Source organism: Stegodyphus dumicola, chromosome 5 (assembly GCF_044657685.1).
Source record: "Stegodyphus dumicola isolate Sdum_Otavi_A_Nest chromosome 5, ASM4465768v1".
NCBI classification, from domain to species: domain Eukaryota; kingdom Metazoa; phylum Arthropoda; class Arachnida; order Araneae; family Eresidae; genus Stegodyphus; species Stegodyphus dumicola.
In genome coordinates, this window is record NC_140772.1 from 57,308,096 (window position 1) to 57,329,025 (window position 20,930).

The 20,930-nt window shown below is 31.8% G+C and overlaps 1 protein-coding gene across 3 annotated transcripts in view; it reads left to right on the forward strand.

Annotated features, from left to right (window-relative positions):
* Positions 1–44: 44 nt before the first annotated feature.
* Positions 45–20,930, forward strand: part of LOC118192418 (uncharacterized) — an 81,541-nt gene continuing 60,655 nt past the window's right edge. The window contains exons 1-2 of one of the 3 annotated variants that reach the window (XM_035363408.2): positions 45–346; positions 16,257–16,472. The gene's annotated coding sequence lies outside the window, so the exon portion shown is untranslated. The remainder of the gene's footprint in view (positions 347–16,256; positions 16,473–20,930) is intronic. The other 2 variants (XM_035363545.2, XM_035363477.2) reach the window with 2 other exon arrangements.

Sequence of the window (20,930 nt, forward strand, 5' to 3'; positions counted from 1 at the left end):
AAAGAGCCATATTTTTCCTATTCAGGCTATTGGGTAGACTTTGTAACTGATAATGTGGAATAGAAATAACTCATGGAATTTGAAGATAGCTGTCATCTTGTATTGCGAATGTCATGTGTGAGTTCATCTCTAAGTTGTGAATTCAAAGATTTTGGATATGGTGATTTTATTATTGTGCAATTATGATTGAAACAAATTGACCTTCCTCGTCCGAGGGTCACAGGTGTGATAGTCATTGGTCGAGTGATACAAGTACGCCAAGCCTAAGGCTATGGACAACACAGAAGCAATGGAGTTAGTGTTTACGTCTTCATTGCTGAAAAAATTGATTACTCCATGTTTCGCGGTAAGTACTATCCTGTATAAAATTAATGAAGTACGTGTAATTCTATGCGATTGCAGTTTTAATAAAATGTGTTAAATGAAAAATTTAATTGTTTTTGTTGAAGTAACCTAATTTCAATAGACACTTTTTTCGCGCAAAATTGCTACGCAGTGTAACTGGTTTGGGGAATCGAGAATGAATTTTAGGCTTGTTTTTATTTAGCGCTATCGGTAATTCAGTAGAAAAGTTAAATGAAAGCATTTTGATGCAGTGTTTACATTTTTTTGCTCTCTGCTTTTAAAGCACGCTGACCATGTGGCGTTGCTAATGACTTTACGTGGTGAAGAAATAAATGATGTCACTATTGGGATGTGTAGACTGAGATGTGTTTACCATCAGTATAAAAGATTTAGAAATTTGCCTTTCGTAGGGAGTAGTATTGCTTGCTTTTATTGCGTTTTAAAAACATGTTTTGTAATAATATTTAGAACCGAAAAACTTTTTTAAAATTTTCATAGTTGTGCATCCTACAGCAAATTCGTACCCTTCGCTTGTATCATTTAATAAATTTGTGTGATTATTGAATTCTAGTTTATGCTTTATTTTGCTTAGAAGAACAAATATAAATAATTCGACGTTTTGAATGTTGGGAAATATTTTGATTTCTTAAAGCTTAAGCGGAAGCTTGTTTATACATTTTCGGACTTTGTAAGGATAGAAAAGATTTTTCATTATCAATTTTACATGCGTCCATCCTTACCATATATATATCTAAAAGAGCAAAAAGCGTATATTATTAGCTTATCTTGTTTATTATATAAGTCAGTGAATACCAACATGCCAGTATTTTAAGAATATTTTGAACAAAGTTTTTTGTCGTAATTTCTTAAATCCTCTGCGTATATTGAAGACATCTGATGGCTTTCTTTAAATTACTGCCTTATCTGTCTTTTTTTAAAATAAATTTTATTGTACTGATGGAAAATGCCTTTAAATTGGTCTTGTTTTAAAAACATCTGCAATAGATGTGAATGTATATAAAGACTTAGATCTCATGAGTATCATACTTGTCATTAAAACTTTTCTGAAACCTCATACTGATCCAGAATATGTTTTTTGGATTAAGAAAATTTACTGCTTATTTATTTGTATATACTAGGAAGCAGTATTCTTAAAAATCTTGTGGAAGATATTTTAAATAAGAGTCACTTCACTGTCATTTATAAATTCATTGTTAGTTGTAGATTTGTAATACTATAATCAGATATCTCTGCTTCTTTGTGATGTAAAACGTTTTCATGCATAACCTTCCCAAAAGGTCTATTAAATGTTTTAATATTTGTTTTTCAGTTTGACACATAATATTATTGGGAAATGTGATAAATATTTGTGGATAATTTTTTTTTTTGTAACATTAAGATGAGAGTGATTATATTTTATTGGCTGTTGATTTTGGCTCAGATATTTTTTTTTTTTCTATAATATTTTCAGTTCGAAGTTGATTTTTTGAGCTCTGAACTAGAGCAAGGTATATTAGTTACGTTTATTGCAAGCTTTCGAAATGAACATAAACTTGCGATACTTAAAAGTTAGGCGTTAAAGCAATCTTGTGAGCTAATGTTTTGAGTGAAACTGTTGATTTCGACAGCGATCTGATACGCATTCCTTTTCTTAAAAGGTAAAGAAAGGGTTAATCCAAGGTTTTTTTTTTTGGCTATGGTTTAAACATTAATGTGTTCTTTTCCGATTATCCAAATTGTATTTTGCAGTATGAAAATCATTATGTAGATGTACCATAAGTAAAACAGTATTTCAGTGTTTGCTTATTGCTGTTTGTTAATTTAGGCCTCAATTGTATTTATCCATTTACTTCATAATCTTATGATTTTAAAAATATCTTGTAAACAATTAGTTTGTTGGTTCTGAAAGTGAGGGATATCGTGTAGTGTTATTTCAAGCATAGTATAGATATACTAAATTTTATGTGCAAAAGGGCAAATCTAAAAGGTAATATGTTCTGTAAATAAGACATGGTCTTTTTTAATGTTATTTTCTAATTATGTGAGTGGAAATTTCATTATCTCTCCTTTTTTTAACCACCTGTTTGTTATTTAACAACCACTAAGATTGTCCATCCTCCAAAAAAAAAGTTTAAAATAATTTATATTCGTAAAAAAGCCAGTCACCGTATTTTTTACAAAAGACATTTTGGTGACCATGTTTAAGATAAAAGGCTGTATTCATTTAGACTATAACATCGCAGTGCTTGACTCTGAAAACTTTGCATTCTTCCTTCTTCCATAGTGTATTAAATGAAGGCAAAATTCAATAATGCTTCCAAAAATTTACATATGCTTTTAAAATTTCAAAATAAAAAATGTCTTAATTTTGGATTAATTGCTAGAACTATAATGATGATTCGTTTGGTCGTCCTTTCATTACAAACTGTAAGCTAACAAAGAAGAATTATAATTGGCGCTTCTGTGTAATTATGACCCCTGTTTTGTAAATGCTGCCAAGATTATTGACTATTCAGCAGTGCTATGTTTGGCTCTAAACAAAAAAGATATAATCTCAATAAACTGCATTTTAAATCAAACAGTGAATTAACATAAAAAAGGAATGCATCTTATCGTATCTATATAAATATATTACCTTACCTTATTTAGAAATTTCTGTGTCTTCAGTCCAAAGAATATGTAATGTTAAGAAGGAAAATTCTGCAGCAGCAGGAGTGGCTCCCTCTGAACAAAAAGAGAAACAGTTGCGCACGCGTGAAATATCTGTTGCCAAAAAGTGCCAAAGCCGGTTATGTTGATCAAGGGTTCACATCATAATAGGGTAAGGATGCACAACCTTTTAGCAGAACGGCTAACAGAAACTACTTGGTTGATGAGTGCCAAAAGCGTATGGAAAAAAAATTGGGGAGGGGGATCAATGCAGTAAGTCGTTTAATTTTCAATTCCAATTTGACATGTATCATTTCAAATTTAAATTGATTTGGAGACCATTATGTATGTATGTAAGCAAAGAAGAATGGGAGTTTCTCTTTTCCTTAGCATGTTCTACTGGGGCCCAAAAACCCAGTTCAGCTTTGCAAACAAAATATAGTTTATGTTTATGCATGATAATTTAATACTTGTATACAAATCTCTACATATAATAAAACAAAGAGTCTCTGAGTGTGTCTTTCGTTCGCACTGCACGTATGCTAATAGACCCACGGCTACGAAATTTGGTACATAGGTGCATCCAGACAAGAGCCAGTGCACCTTGAAGCGTTTTTTCCGAAATTCGAATTAGAATTTTTTTTATTTTATGTTTTGTGACGAAATTGTGTCATTTTGAGACATAATGGGCTATAGGAAAGCAAGATTTTACTCTACACACTCCATTTTCACATCATCATGAAACGTAGGCACATAGCTATTTTACGAACTTAAAATAAATTTCGTGTTTCAATAAATCGATTAAATATGAATTTATTTAACAAAAGGAGCTTAACACCTTTTCAGCGGGATTCTTTCTAAAAAAGTTTATTTTTAAAAATGTACAGATTATTTTTCTTTGATTTTTGGACACGTTAAACTTTCATCCTTGCGACTGCTTTGACAAAAAGAATTTTGGAAAAATGATAATATTTTGTATTTTTAAAAATTTTTTTAAATGAAGCTTCTGAGTACATTTCTCACATCTCACATCTTTAAAAATGTGATTTTGGCAACAATTTTCCTGTCAGATTGTTGTTGATAGATTTTTGATGAAATAGCTTCATTTTGAATAGTTTCATTCTTTTAGAAATATGGGTTTGGCAACAATTTTTTATTGTATTTCTTATGTCACTGTTTTTAAAAGATTCATATATTTATTCTCATTTGTGTATATGTATATATATATAATCCATTTTTATTGATTTTTTTTGATAAAGTTGTTCTGTAGAGTCAAATTTTGTGTGGAATTTTATGTTTTTTTAGTTGCTTTCATGTTATTTTTTGCTTATTTCACTGTTTGTAAGATATTGAAAACTTTTGCATGATTTTTTTTTCTTCAACGGAAAGTTGGTTAATCTTTCATTAGGATAATTAATATTTGTATTGAGGGATATAGCTTATTTCATTGTAATTTTTTCCTCTTGAAAGTATAAGATAAAATATCATCAATTATAATTTGCTTTTCAGAATTTTTTTTTGTTTTTTTTTTTGTATTCTTTTATGTTATTTATTGCTCATTTCACTGTTTTTAAGATAATGAAAAGTTTTGAGTGATTTTTTTTAGGAAACAAAGTTATTAACCTCCTTTGTACCATTTGAGTTAAGATTTTGCAAAGGAAAGTTGGTTAATTTATTTATTAGGATAATTAATATTTGTATTTTAAGGGATATTGCTTATTTCATTGTAATTTTGTTGTACGTTATAACTTTTTTTATGAAGTTCTTCTGCAGAGTAAAATTCTATGCAGTTTTTAAATTTAACATTTCAGCCATTTTTCCAGTACATTTAAAAGCCAGACGAAAGCTGGCAATGAAGCTGCTAGTATTCTAATAAAAATGTGTATAAGTTAGTCATAGTTAAATACATTAGTGTGATGGTTGAGACTGAATTTTTTCAGCAATTTTTGATATATTTAATTATATAAAAAACGAAGAAAACATATAAAAAACGAAGCAACTTAAACAACTTACATTGAAAGAAATGTTTAATAAAGTAAACAAATAAATATTAAGCTTTTTTTGTGAATTTTGATACCCTTTAGATCATAATTGTTCTTTATTTCATAAATTACGGTTTCATATTTTTAATTTTATAATTTCTGCATGCTATCTTACCAGATTTAAACTGATGATCTATAATCCAGAAAAATCGATAATCCGAAGTCCCGACGAGTCCGGATTAACGACTTTTGACTGTATATACTTCCTAACCAACATACATCCTCATTACAAATTTATAGCAATCATGCAACTGATTACATCATAATAGAGTTTCCATAACATTCAACTACTCAGACTACCATAAATGAAACAACAACTTCACGATAATAACAAGGGGGTCTCCTCTCTACTCTAACCAGAAAATGTTTGTTCACATATATAAGTACTACCAAACATGGTAGCACATCTGCTTGCATTACTTTTTAAGGACAAAATTTCAGCAGGTAGAGTTCTATAAAGCCCTGTGTTAACCCCGGAGCGATCTGTGGTGATTGGCTGTTGTGACAAAGCAGAAAATTTTTTCCAAACAGTTGTTCTTTCAAATCAAACTGACGTGTGATAGCAGCCTAATAGTCCAGCATATCTAAATCACGAAATCAGTAGTTTGAAAATTGATAAGTTCTATTTGAACATCTTCTGGAGCTTCTTTGACTACAACAGAAAATTGATTCATGAACAGTTTAAATTTAACCTTATGCAACTGAAAGTCTGCAGATCGCTTTTCAAGAGAAATAAGCAGAATCTTTATTTGACTTGAATAATCCAGATGTTTATCAGGAAAATTTTCTTTGAGTTTCTTCAGATAAGGAAAATTGTCAAAATTTTGACAGCCAAGCCCCTTTGAGAACAGCTGGAGTTTTACCTCAAAAGCAGATATTTCGCTGGCTAGATCAAAGATGTCAAACTCGCAGCCCGCGGGCCGCATGCGGCCCACAACAAATATTTTTGCGGCGCGGACAATATATTGGCAAATAATAATATATAATAATAAAATAACATATCGACAAAGAAAAAAATGAAATGTTTACTGCTAAGTAATTAATGATAATTTATTCAGTGTTGTTAGATTACTCACAGTGAGCTGACACACACACTACTTAAATTACAAATGCGTGTGAGTAGCTTGCGTTCAGCTACCTTCGGCTTTTGGGGGACACGTGCACTCGGAAGTTGTACGCATTCCTTGATAGCCGAGTGTGGCCAAACTCATGGTCTCAGTTTTCCAATCATAGTTTTGTACGATATATTGGTTCATGCATGTGCATGCACTTTGCTTTATTATTAATTATTACTTAATTCATATTGTTACAGATTTCATAGTTATTTATTTATTTAGTTTTTTTATTTAGAATTGTAATCAGATTTGCTTCATGTTGCCTTAGCAACGCAGACGATTTTTGAAAAGACAGTTGCGTTGGAACGTTAAAAATAGAACAGTGTGTGCATTTAATACCTAATAAATAAATATCTCGTAATTGCTGTTGCCATCCACAAAAATCCAGATATTTATAGATGTTTCCAGTATATTCGAGAAATTAATTATAAAGCTTATAAAAGCCGAGAACAAACAACTCATCTCAGTAGTAGCTGTAGTTCTAGTGAACTGTTTGTTTACTTAATGCTGTGATTGATTTGTAGCGATTTTGCTGTGAGATAGAATTAGTTTCTGTGTTTCGAATTGATTTTTGCTAAACGTTTGACATTTTGCGATATTGTTAGAATATTTTTGAAGATATATTTCAGCATTTTGATTTATCTCTTGTGGAAAGAATAAATTTTTGTTATCTTTTTAACGTTAACCATGTTTATTCCAGCCCTTTGTATTCAGTATGTCTATATCAAAACCAAGTGGTAGTAAAATTAAACGAAAAATTGCTGACAAACAGAATATTCCAAGTAAAATGGGAATTAGAATATTTTTGCTGTGAAATAAAAAATAAAATAATCTGCTTGATATGTAATAATACTATTAATGTACCAAAGTTATATAATATTAAACGTCATTACGAACAACACAAATCAAAATATAACAATTGCGAAGGATTAATGAGAGAAGAAAAGTTGAAAGAGCTCAAGTTAGGAGTGAAAATGCAACAGTCCATGTTTAGTAAAGTATTGCAAGAAAGTGAAGCGGCGGTACATGCAAGCTACGTCTTGTCCGAGTTGATAGCTAAACATTCGAAGCCTTTTACTGACGGTGATTTCAACAAGGAATGCCTAATAAAAGCTGGAGAAATTGTTTGTCCTGGAAATTTGAAGGCTTTTCAATCAATTTCATTGTCTCGAAATACAGTTGCGGAAAGAGTTTTAGCCGCGAATTTAAGTGATCAGATCAAAGCAAAATCATCTAGTTTCGAAAGTTTCTCCATTGCCTGTGACGAGAGCACGGACATTAGTGCCAAAGCTCAATTAGCAGTGTTTCTTCGTTCTTGTGACAAGAATTTTAACATTTTTGAGGAATTACTGGAACTAATACCGATGCCTGGTACTACCACAGGAGAAGATATATTTACTTGTGTTTTTGGACTTCTGCAGAAATACAATCTACCTTTGGCAAAATTAAATTCTGTAGCTACAGATGGTGCTCCATGAATGACCGGGAAAAACAAGGGCTTTGTAGCATTTCTAAGAAAAAAACTTAGTGAAATTCACGGTTCAAACATTCATCATATGCATTGTATTATACATCAAGAAGTTCTATGCACGAAAGTAATAAATATGGAGAATGTTTTGTCATATATAAAAAAAGTTATAAATTTTATAAGATCTGGAGTTTTAAATCAGCGTCAATTCACTGCTTTCTTAAGTGAGTTATATAGTGAATATTCGGGTTTGTCCTACTATACCGAGGTACGTTGGTTATCTTGCTCCAAGATTCTCAAACAATTCTGGGATTTGAAAGAAGAAATATGTCAGTTTTTAAAAATGAAAAATCAAGACGTAAGTTTGTTTTACGATCCAATATGGATACAACATTTATCTTTCTTGGTTGATATAACCAAACACTTAACCGATTAAAATTTATTGTTACAAGGAAAAGATCATATCATTACAAACAAATCAAGTTTAGATGATACTTGTTCGTATCAAAAATACGCAGAAAAAATTGCAAATTTAACAACTGAATTTGAAACGAGGTTTAATGATTTTAGTTCCCTCGAAGACAAATTTTTTTTTTTTGTTTTCTTCGATTTTCTCAATAAGTATTGACTCAGTACCCAGCCATATGCAAATGGAGGTGATCGAGATTCAATGCAACTCAAATTTGAAAGCAAAATTCATTGAAGTAGGCGTGCCTGAATTTTACAAATATTTACCAGCCAGGTTTGAAAATACTCAAAAATTTGCATATGAAATTATTTCCATGTTTGGTAACACTTATCAGTGTGAGCAGTTATTTTCAGTCATGAAAGGTAATAAGTCTATTAGAAACCGTATTAATGATGCTCATCTTATGTCAGTGTTGAAAGTTATCACTGCAAACAAAATCTCTCCCGAAATAGGAAAGATAATAGCAGAGAAGAGATGTCAAGTATCAGGACGTAAACATTAAATTTTTCTTGTTCTTTTCTGTATAAATATATATATATATGTTTATTATTGTATTATTTGAAATAAATCTACGTTTCTATGAATAATGATTTTTTTTTTTTTTTTTTTTTTTTTTTGCGGCCCGCCTAAAGTTAAACCTTGTCTGTTTGGCTCAAAGTGTACCTATGAGTTAGACATCCGTGGGCTAGATGATTGATGAATTGTTTTTTCTCATCAGTTTTTTTGTTTAGGTCATTCAGATGGGCTGCTAAAAATGCTAAATCACACTTGAAAGACGATTTCTTTAAAATCCTAGTTTAGTTGCCATTTTCTTCAAGGAATGGTATTATTTCATCTATCAAATCAGCAAACCTTTTCAAAGCCTCTACATGGCTCAAACATCGTACTTCAGAGTAATATATGAGATCACTATGCAGTGCATCTGTATGTTCTAGGATTTCCTTAAATCGCCTGTGATTTTAACCTTGTGAGCGAATAGAATTGATTGTATACTACTTTCATTAGGCAGTCAAATCCTAGTTCTTTCGCACATAGCTGTTCTTGGTGTATGATACAATGATGCCCAAGCAAATCTTTTTCTTCATCATCCAAATGGTTTCTCAATAGATTCACTGTGCCATTCTGAATTCCAATCATGGGTGGAGCTCCATCAGTAGTGATGCTAACAAGTTTGTTAATATCGAAATTATGCGCAGAACACAAATTTAAAACTGAGGATAAAATATCAGTTCCAGTTCTTCACTCCTTCATTGAACTCATTCCAACAGTTACTTCAAAATTTTTCAGAAATTCCTCTGACAAACAAAAGAACCCAAGACATTGAAATTAATATTTGTTGACTCATCAGCTGCTAAAGAAATGTACTTAAATTTGGCGGCAGTATTCTGTAATTGTTCAGTAACATTATCGGATAAATTTTCAATTCTTTGAATTGTTATTCTGCTGAGACTCACATTTTAAAATTTCTGCGTAGCTTCAGGGCATACTTTTTCGGATGCCAATAATATACATTCCTTTGCAAAATCACCATCAGTAAATGGGCGGCCACTTTGAGCAATTCAGGCTGCAATTCCCAAACTAACTTCAACACAGTTATCTAACTGTGTTTATAATTGTAAATACATTACTTTGAGTAGCAAGAAAACCGTGAAGAGACTTGATTTTGCAATTTCGATCCTTTCCTTCAAGCTTTGAAAATGTTGAGTGTTTCGTGTCATACTGTTGAGTGTTTCGTGTCATACTTAATGTTATACTCCTTGCAAACACTAATAGTAAAATTATGTATCAAGCATGTAATTCTATTATTTTGCTCCACAAAAAAGTATTTTGAAGCCCAGGCCTCTGAAAATTTCCTGTCTGCTTAATTTTTTTTCGTTTTGCATCTATTCATCATGGCGGCTATCAAAACCACATGGAACAAAAATTATGTGTTCGTTCCACTTTAAAAATAATATTTAAATGAAAAAGCGAAATTTTAAAACACGAAACTTCTTGATGGTCTTGGAAAAAAAAACGAACACACACATGATAAACCAATGTATAGTCACGAAGCCGAAAGTGCCACGACGCTAAGCAGATGAATGCACCACATCAGATTCAAGCAAATATTTTTCTCTTCCAGTTTACTAGTGCATGCGTGCAAACACACTCATGCTACATCATACCACAGACTCTTTTTCAATCTTCTACAAGTGTTAGTCGTACAGGCTAGGAGCAATTTTCGTGTTCAGGCAGCGGATACGTGCTTTGGTCGACACCAGGAGCTTGGCACAGTGCCAGATCTCACTTCCAGGGGACAGAGTAGAATGAGTAATGAAGCGGAGAGTGGTAAAATTTTTTTTTGCTCGCAACCCCTTCTAGTGACAGCCAATATGTCAAATTGCAACAAAAGTTTGAAAAGGTCTTGGTGGGTTGCAAGTTGATCGCTTGCGGGCCACAGGTTGTGCATCCCTACAATAGGGTTTCCATAACATTCAACTACTGAGGTTACCATAAATGAAACAAGAATTTGGCAATAAGTGAAACAACTTGGCTATAATACAAGGGGCACCCTAAATTATAGGCTATCCCAGCTGAGTATTCTACATGTTAACATTTTAAAAAAGAATTCTAAAATGTTTGATTTATCAAAAAATGACGAAGATGCTATATCTTTCTTCTATGGAAGAGATATTTAATGTTGCATTTGAATATGTTAAAATGGCCATTAAATAAAACTATATATCAATGAAAGCATATGTTTTAACCTCTAATTCAATGACTTTAGATTACTCTTTGTAGGTAAAAGTATATTTTAGGGTACCCCTTGGCGATTTTTAGCGGTATATGGATACCGAGTTTGTGCAATTCTTTGACTTGTTATTTTGGCTTGCGTAGCGGAAATTTTTAGGGCAAAAATCGCTGCTACACAAAACCAAAATAAGAAGACAAAGAATTGCACAAACTCGGTATCCATGTACACATCGACCTATTTTCACTTTAAAAAAATCCCAGAATTGCACAAAAATGGCATTGCACGCTCTCTTGACTTTATCCATGTTCACATCGACCTATTTTCACTTAAAAAGTTAAAGAAGCAAAACAAAAAATATATAATCTGAATAAACTACATTTTAAATCAAACAATGAAATAACTTAAAAAAGGAAATTCATCTTAGCACTACACGAAGGAAATATCCACTTACTTTGTTTATGAATTTACACATCTTCAGTCAAACACAATTCCTTAACAGTATCCAAACACTTCCCAAAATTATCTGAACTAGCATCTGTATACTGGTGTCGCCACATAAATTCACAAAAATAAGAGTAAAAAATATCTGATGTTCGACCATACCCATTTCCTTCCTCCAAACAGGACACTTACTAGTGGCTACTAAGTAAACCTTCATTTACACACCAGTCAATTAATGCTTTTTCCCTTTTTGTTCCAAATCATACAGAAACTTCAAATTAATCTTACCACATTCAGCCAATTTACCGTGTAAACCACAAAATAACGTACTAATTCATCACACACAAGCCCTTACCCAAAATCCGACACACATTTCCCAAATTTTTTCCCATGATTCAAATTCACCGCAACCAATTACGTCATAATAGGGTTTCCATAGCATTCAACTTTTCAGGTTGTCATAAATGAGACAACAACTTAGCGATAAATGAAACAACAATTTCGCTATAATACAAGGGGTACCCTAAAGTAAACTCTTTCTTTGTATCAGAACAGGGATTTACTTACTGTTAGGCAGATGAAATCAAGCTAACCCTTTCGCCGTCCTCTCCTGTCCGTTAAAATTTCTCCCCAGCGGCCCTCTGTTTTTTGTAGTGTGTAATGTTATTTTCTCTGTACATCATAACTTTCGTAGTGGATGAATGTCAATAAATATGAAGTAAAATTATAAGGAAGTAAAGCATAATGGAAAAGTAATATCTCTGCTTATTTCTAACAGCAGGATAATTTGATAACATCTGATCCATGTGGTTCACTCCTCCCATTTTGTTGTTGTAATCTTTTACAATTATTGGTTTTTTTACAGTTCTTTTCCATGTTCCATAATCATTCGTTGAGTTATTATGGACTGTACTCATCAAACGTATATCCTTGTCGTTCCAATTCACAACCTCATTTTTTCTCTTTTTCTACTGAGTAGATGTTGAAGCCATCTCTCAATGTCTTGTATTTCATGTTGATTAGTGCTGCCCTCTAGGAGGTATTAGAACAAGCAAAAATAAAAACTCAAACAAGTAAACATTTAGACAGCATTTTAAATGTTTAAGAGTTTTAAAATGTAGAACGTTTGAAGTGCGTTACAGCCGCCCTGCAGAAGTTTCACTTGAACGCGCTATACACGTTACGGAAGACGAAGAGGTTAATTATGTAAAGGGAGAAGTAATTCAGCCTTTATGATAGTATAACTATTGATTGGAACAATTTTCTGAAAGAAATGTATTTCAAATTTTACTATTAAGTAAGTGAAGGTGGCCCTAAAAAAATTGTGGACAATCGAAAATCTGTTCACATGAGAAAAAGACAAAGCTGGCAGAGTACATCCTGAATATTGGATATTGGGTGCATTTTTCTGAGAAGCTAGTAAATTCCTTCTCACTCAGATTTTGAGTGGAGAGGCAACCACATTCATGGTGGAAATGATTGACCATGTCGAGGGATTATTGATTATTCATTCAGATTATTAGCTGGAATGTAAAAGAGAGGAATTGGAGATAAGCAACATGGAGGCATTTTACTGTGAACCATAAGTTTTAGTTTGTTGATTGAACAACAGTTGCTGATAAACTGAATGTTGAAACATTGAGAAGCTCTGTTAAGTAGCAAAATAAAAATGTGCCATGTTCACCAGGAGAAAGTCCTTGGGGCTTGAAAATGCTCTGAGAAGTAAACATAAACTTGACACTAATTCTGGTGCTAACTTGGCATTTAAAAACAAGGGTTGTAATATTAAGGGAGTTCTTTATAATTTTTATAATAAGGGAAAAAACAGAGTTTATGTAGCTAAAATATTTTCAAAATTGCAATAAGCATAATTACAGTTTTTTGTTTTTTCATTCATACTTGATAGACATTTAAAAGATTTCTCTCTATGATCTGGAAAAGATGCTACATATATACACTGTTATCTTATTTTTATATACAGTCAAAAGTCGTTAATCCGGACTCGTCGGGACTTCGGCGAGTCCGGATTATAGATCATCAGTTTAAATCTGGTAAGATGGCATGCAAAAATTACAAAATTAAAAATATGAAACCATAATTTAGGAAATAAAGAACAATTATGATCTAAAGCAAGGATGTCAAACTCGTGGCCTGTGGGCCGCATGCGGCCCACAACAAATATTTTTGCGGCCCGGCCAATATATCGGCAAGTAACAACAAGACGACACGGCGCGCAATGAACTGGAAGTTGATCTGTCAGCACTATTCTTATCTTCAGGGCAGATGTTTTTATTTTATTTGGCTTATAATTCCTTACTAAATGTAGTATTTCATCTCGATGTACTCCGTCTTTGATATGATTTAAATCAAATTCCTCGTTATTATAAATATCACGAATACACATCAAATAGTTTTCTGGTTGCAATTGTCTAATTTCGACTATGCGTAATGTATGCTTTATGCATGCACGCATTGAGAGAAATGTTTAATAAAATAAACAAATAAATATTAAGCTTTTTTTTTTTTTTGTAAATTTTGATACCCTTTAGATCATAATTGCTCTTTATTTCATAAATTACGATTTCATATTTTTAATTTTATAATTTCTGCATGCCATCTTACCAGATTTAAACTGATGATCTATAATCCGGAAAACCGATAATCCGGAGTCGCCGAAGTCTCGACGAGTCCGGATTAAAGACTTTTGACTGTATTAGTTATATAACAGAAGATGCCAGAAACTTTTGAAGAATCACAAAATTACTTGATATTCTAGATATGTCTTTATTACTTGTTGCACTTCACAATTACACAATCTGCACCCCACGATTTTGATGATGGCACATTACATTTTTTAACAAAAGCAGCCAAGCAAGAGATGTCCTTCAGCCAGCAAGCATAGGCAGAGAAAGAGGGAGGGTAGTAGGATTGCAACAATATTTATAGTAAAATTTTTCGTTAATCTGATTGTCTGAAACTTATAGGCAGTGCAGAAGTTTCAAGATGACATAATGTGGAATACGCTTTCAGATATGAAGCAGTCTAGAGAAAGTTATTACTAGAGAAAAAGTACCCAAATTAAAAATGAGTAATTAAGAGGCATTTTAAATTATAATTTTGTCTTTTACAAAGTTTGCAAAGAAATACTAATCACTTAATTCATTAATATCAGGAATCTTTTTTTAAAACTGCTATTTTATTTTGAATTGCACACGAATAGATATTTTCACTCTTTTGTTTGCATATCGACCCTAAATATGATGTCCAAATATGAAATGCCTCTGTCAGATTTTATCATGCGAGGGTCACACATTTTGTATTTTATTTTTTATAATGAGCATAATTTTAAAATATTAGTACCTGGAAATGTACAAAAAAAAATTAAGATTTTGTAATTTTTACAAAATTGGTTTTTTAATATTATGTTTTGACATTTATTATATGACAGATATTTAAGTTTTGACCTTTTTAAAATGTCAAAACAAGTATTTTCATGATTCAAAATATATGTCTATGATGAATTGTTGTCGAAATCAAGGCGAGTAAGGATTTTTGTGGTCACAGTAAATACTTTTATGGTAAAATGTGATAAATAAGATGTTATGACTATTTATTAGTATGTAATTTTTATTGTTATTATAATAAATTATGGTAAAAGTAATAACTATTTATGATAATTGTGCTATAGTAACTATTAATTTAAAAAAAAAAATTCTGCAAAAAGTTAGTTTTATGATTTTCAAAATTAAGTGATGGAATATTTATATATATTACTGATATAAAAGTTCTAAAAAATGTGAAAATCTTGTTTCTTGATGTGAAGAAATAGGAGTGTTCGCTTTTATTTCTGTGAAAATCAGCAAAAGGTATGAAAAGCATCTGATGGGAGATTAACAGGCAAATATCCTCTGCCTGTGAATTTCATCTCTCCAATGAACAGAGGACTTTCATATAAACTTGCAATAATGTTGTTCTATAATTAACACCCTTTCTGAACAACTTAAGTGTGTTGATGAAATGCCAGCCAATGTTTCAGAACTACATAGTGAACAATGTACTAAAGCTGCCAAAAAATAATTCTGCATGAAAAGTAGCTTATTTGCTTTAATGTAGTTCAAACCCTATATGGCTAAAAAACACATCAGGCATGTGCTACAAATTTGACTTAAGACTGTTATGTTACCAAAATTTAAATTGTAATTTATCTGCTGCATTTCCAATTATATTATTATGTTCTATGTTGGAATACAATAATGTAATTGAAAATGCCAGTGAAAGAATAAATCATATAAATCCAGAAAACTAACAACTCTCCATCTCCCCAAACTACTATTTCTTTTGTGGCATTTGTATATTACTGTAATTCTATGGTATGTGTGTGTTACAATTTCAAGTCTGGATTACATTGATGAAGTAGTTATTTTTTATGCACAATTGTGCTATTTGTATATTATTGTAATTCTGTGGTGTGTGTTACAGTGTTAAGTCTGGAATACATTACTGACACAGTTATTTTTTATTGGAAATTAATTAATTTTTGGTCTTATTGCATTATTCATTGTGTTCCCTTTCTGGAAGCAATAACTTCAGGGTTATTTTTGAATGTTTTTTTGCAATAAATCCAGTAAATTTTATTTTATCAACATTATATTTTTAATATATATTTAAATTACAAAGTTATGTTTTATTTCACAAATGATGTTTACTTCAGCTTTAGATATATACAGTCATATCAAAGTGCAGTGAAACCAAAGGACAACAAATTAAACATACTTTATTTCTAAAATTTTCCAAACAAGAAGTCTTTGTCCATTACATTTTTAAAACATATTTCAGTGTTTGTTAAATATTAACATTTATTGCTTCAAATATAATGATTTAATTGTGTAATTCTTTATGATAGGCAAGTTTATACTCTAATTTTGTAACTGACTGTGTAATTGTATATTTGCAAGAATTAAATGATTCTTACATGTACCCCCCTTCTTTTTAGATAGGATATATACTAGCCCGTTTGCAGTATCATCATTGGCATATTCCTCCAAAATGCTGAGTCATTATTCTTTTTTTGAGTGCCACTGTAAGATTATTACAGTGGCTCTAAGGTTATGATGTAATTAGCAGATAAGAAGGTATGCAGTTTGAAAGAACCTTAAGATGACATTGCTTGATGATGACGTAAATTATAGCATTACTGCTGATTTTAGAGGTATTTTATTTTATGTCATGCCAAGAGGTGTTTAATTTCTCATAATGCTTCCCCTCATAGATAATTAATTAATTAATTAATTTGTTGTTTTGCCTCGTAACAATTTGCTATCTTTTATAGCTTTTGGTAGAATATTTTGTAGTGTATAAAACAAATTGATTGTAGCTTTCATTTTGTGAATTTTGAATAAAGGAACACTTTTTATGAAAATTTACCTAGAAAAACTTTGTGGATTAATTTTTGTCTTGACCTATTTTTCAAAAGATGTTAAGTTTTTCTGGTTCCCTTTGGAATGATGTATTTAATAATGGTTAAAATGTATTTTTTTAGCTAAATAACCTAAATCATGATTATTAATTTGCTTTGTTAAATATTGCAGAAATAAATGTATATTATCTCTACATTTTTTTATAGTATACATGCAGTAACACTTTTTGTATCACTTAATGAGTGCAGGGTATTATGTTTTCTTTTATTGTTCTTTTTATATCAGGATGGTGCATAAGATCTGTAAACTTATTCTTCATTCCTTGTGGTCTTCCACTGTTTCTGTAGCTTGTTTATATACATATTTGTTTGGAGATTTATTTATGAAATTTTTTCTATTTGTACTTTTCTTTCTTTTTGCCAACAGAAGGGCTGTCAGTTCAGCATTTGAGCTGAAAAGTCCCACTGCTGTAATTGTGTGTAACACAAAACTTAGAATGCACATGCTTAAGATAGGATCTTTGCAGAACATTCCAACTCTCGACTATAAAGTAGATGACTGAACAAGACTGTAACAAATTCTAACACTTTAGGGTCGAAGGAGCAAATGAGCAAATGCAACAAAAATAAATAAACAAATACATGATTGTAAAATAAAAATTAAAAGTAAGTAAATAAGTGATATAAAATGAATGAATGTGTACATACGGCAATGCAGTTAATATAAATATACAATAGTAAGGTAGAATCATATTGCTATTAATTAAATAAGATGCTATTAATAAACAGAGGATGTCAGTGAATAAGGCAGAGCAGTGATCATATAATAAACATGGATGATAATAGAAACTGTATTTAAAAGATTCAAGCAGATGAATTAGATGGTGGTCGTATTGAAGTATAATAAATGCAGATTGAGTAAATTTAGAATTGTGCATGTATAACATAATTTGATTGGACATTAAGAAAGGGTACTTAAAAATGACAATGCAAAATTAGAGTAAAAATCTTATGGACGATGTTCAACAATTGACATGATGCAAATGTTAACTTTAATCTCCGTTATTAATCTCAGGACGGCTAGGGGTAAGTTGGGCTTTCACTTTCCGTTCAATCGGGATAACTCTTGCATTTTATAAATGCTTTTATTATAGTAAATATACGCATATATACATATCATTACGGAACATTCTTAATCTTAATCACATTCCCTCGCTTGCCGATTCTCGATTTATATCTTGCGTCCCCTGTCGGCGGCTTTTCTGCAATGCCATATATCGGCTGATAACACAAATAAGAGAACAAAAAAATGCTTGCAATGTTGAAAACTTAAACACGTTGCATTAACGGTAATGGAAAAAGTGCAAATTCTGCAAAAGATGGAGACAGGTGCATTTTATAGCAGAATCGTATGGAATTGCGACACGATTGTGTATGACAAGGATGTCAAACTCGCGGCCCGCAACAAATATTTTTGCGGCGCGGCCAATATTTTGGCAAATAATAATATATAATAATAAAATAACATATCAACGAAGAAAAAAATGAAATGTTTACTGCTACGTAATTAACAATAATTTATTCAGTGTTGTTAGATTACTCACAGCGAGCTGATACACACACTACTTAAGTTACAAATGCGTGTGAGTAGCTTACGTTCAGCTACCTTCGGCTTTTGGGGGACACGTGCACTCAGAACTTGTACGCATCCCCCGATAGCCGAATGCGGCCAAACTCATGGTCTCAGTTTTCCAATCATAGTTTTGTATGATATATTGGTGCATGCATGTGCATGCACTTTGCTTTATTATTAATTATTACTTAATTCATATTGTTACGGATTTCATAGTTATTTATTAGTTAGTTTTTTTTATTTAGAATTGCAATTAGATTTGCTTCATAATGCCTTAGCAACGCAGACAGTTTTTGAAAAGACAGCTGCGTTGGAAGGTTAAAAATAGAACAGCGCACAAAATTCATTGAAGTGGGCGTGCCTGAATTTTACAAATATTTACCAGCCAGGTTCGAAAATTCGCATATGAAATTATTTCCATGTTTGGTGGCACTTATCGGTGCGAGCAGTTATTTTCAGTCATGAAAGGTAATAAGTCTCCTATTAGAAACCGTATTAATGATGCTCACCTTGGGTCAGCGTTGAAAGTTATCATTGCAAACAAAATTTCTCCCGAAATAGGAAAGATAATAGCAGAGAAGAGATGTCAAGTATCAGGACGTAAACATTAAATTTTTCTTGTTCTTTTCTATGTAAATATATATATATGTTTATTATTGTATTATTCAAAATAAATCTACATTTCTATGAATATTGATTTTTTTTTTTTTTCGGCCCGCCTAAAGTTAAACCTTGTTTGTTTGGCCCAAGTGTTCCTATGAGTTTGACATCCCTGGTGTATGATATACAGAAAAATAAAGAAAAGCTGTTGAAATTTTACAGCAATAGTGATTAGTGATGAGCCGGTACTACCGAACTGGGTATTTTGTAACGGGTACTGAAAATCGGTACATCCAAGTATCCGTTACTTCAGTACCGAAATCGGTACTTTTCAGTATTCGTTACTTCTGTATTGAAATGGGTACTTTTCGGTATTCGTTACTTCTGTACCGAAACGGGCACTTTTCGGTAATCATTACTTCTGTACCGAAATGGATACTTTTCGGTATTCGTTACTTCTGTACTGAAACGGGTGCTTTTCGGTATTCGTTACAATTGTAACGAAAATATGCGTTTCTTCTCGGTATTTCGGTATTCGTTACTGGAGGATCGATGAGGGTTCAGCTCACTTCGGTTTTGGTACGAGGACAGTAGTATCTGGTTGTATTTGCGAAATGGTGATATGCGCTCCTTGTGTCCATGAATGGTCTGCTCCTCAGACACCGTAGCTCATATTCAAAATCTTACTCCGTACAGATAAAATCAAACACGTGGTGGCGTGGAAGAGTTCCTTCAGTTCCTTAGCTGCGTATTTCGGTACTCCAAATTGTTACTAGGGTACTTTGGTACTGCAAATCGTTACTAGGGTACTTCAAATCGTTACTAGGGTACTCTGGTACAGTAAACCTTTACTAGGGTACTCCGGTACAGCAAACCGTTACTCCGGTATTTCGTTACTTCGGTACTCCAAGTCGTTACTTGGGTACTCGGTACTTGAAATCGGTTTTCGGTACTTTTCAAAGTAACGGTTACTTGAGTAACGGGTATTTTGTACCAGGTACTTGTCTGTACCCGTTACTCTCGTACCGGGTACAAGAATGTACCGAAGTTGCCCATCACTAATAGTGATTCTAACACCGGATGTCTGAACAGTTAAAATGCTTCACATATTCCATTAGAAATATGTAGTTTTACAAACCTGCTACTATTTGAATAATGCTGTCCACTAAAGCAAGAAAAGGGTTTTTAAAGGTAATTTAGCAAGGCAGTTTAGGCCAGTTGTATCTGAATTGAAAATTGCATTAAGAACACTTTTAACATTGCTAATTTTTAATGCTAAAGTGAAAACTTCAGAAAACTGAAAGTTAAAAATTTTAAATTGTAAATAAAATATGCAAAATTCTCTTTGGCCCAAAAAAAGTTTCAAAAGCCTGTGTGCAAAGTATCAGTAGTCAAGTAGATTTTGGAATAAACATATTTTTGATATTATTTTGTTAAAAAAAGGAATATTAAATTACCAAAAGCATAAACATTGTTATACCTTTTATATTAAATGCAGTTTTATTTATATTATTTCAGTGTTATTTACATTTATCAAAAATTGTACTTTTTAATGTTTTATGATTAAAAATGTAAAAGTTATGATCTGATTTTATATATTTAGACTTGCTGAATATAGATATATACAGATATAATTTGATTGTACATAGGTGTGTACATTTACCTCTTTGTTCCCTGTGAAAAACTACCTAGGCATGGCTTTGGTTATATCTTATGCTGCTGTGAGCTAATGCTAGGTATACTATGATATATTTATATATACAAGGTTCGTACGGTCCTTAAAAGTCCTTAGATTTTTTAGAATCGATTTTTGATCCTTAAAATTCCTTAATTTTGGCCAAAATCAGCAAGTCTTTAATTTTAATCATCTGAAATTTCTGTCTGTTTTTACGACTGCCATTTTGAGTGTGAATTAGAATTTTGGAGGAATATTTTTGGCGATTCACTGCCGTATATATGGTTATCTTTTGAATGGGTTCATGAGTTATAATTTGTTTCTATTTCTTATATAAATGATG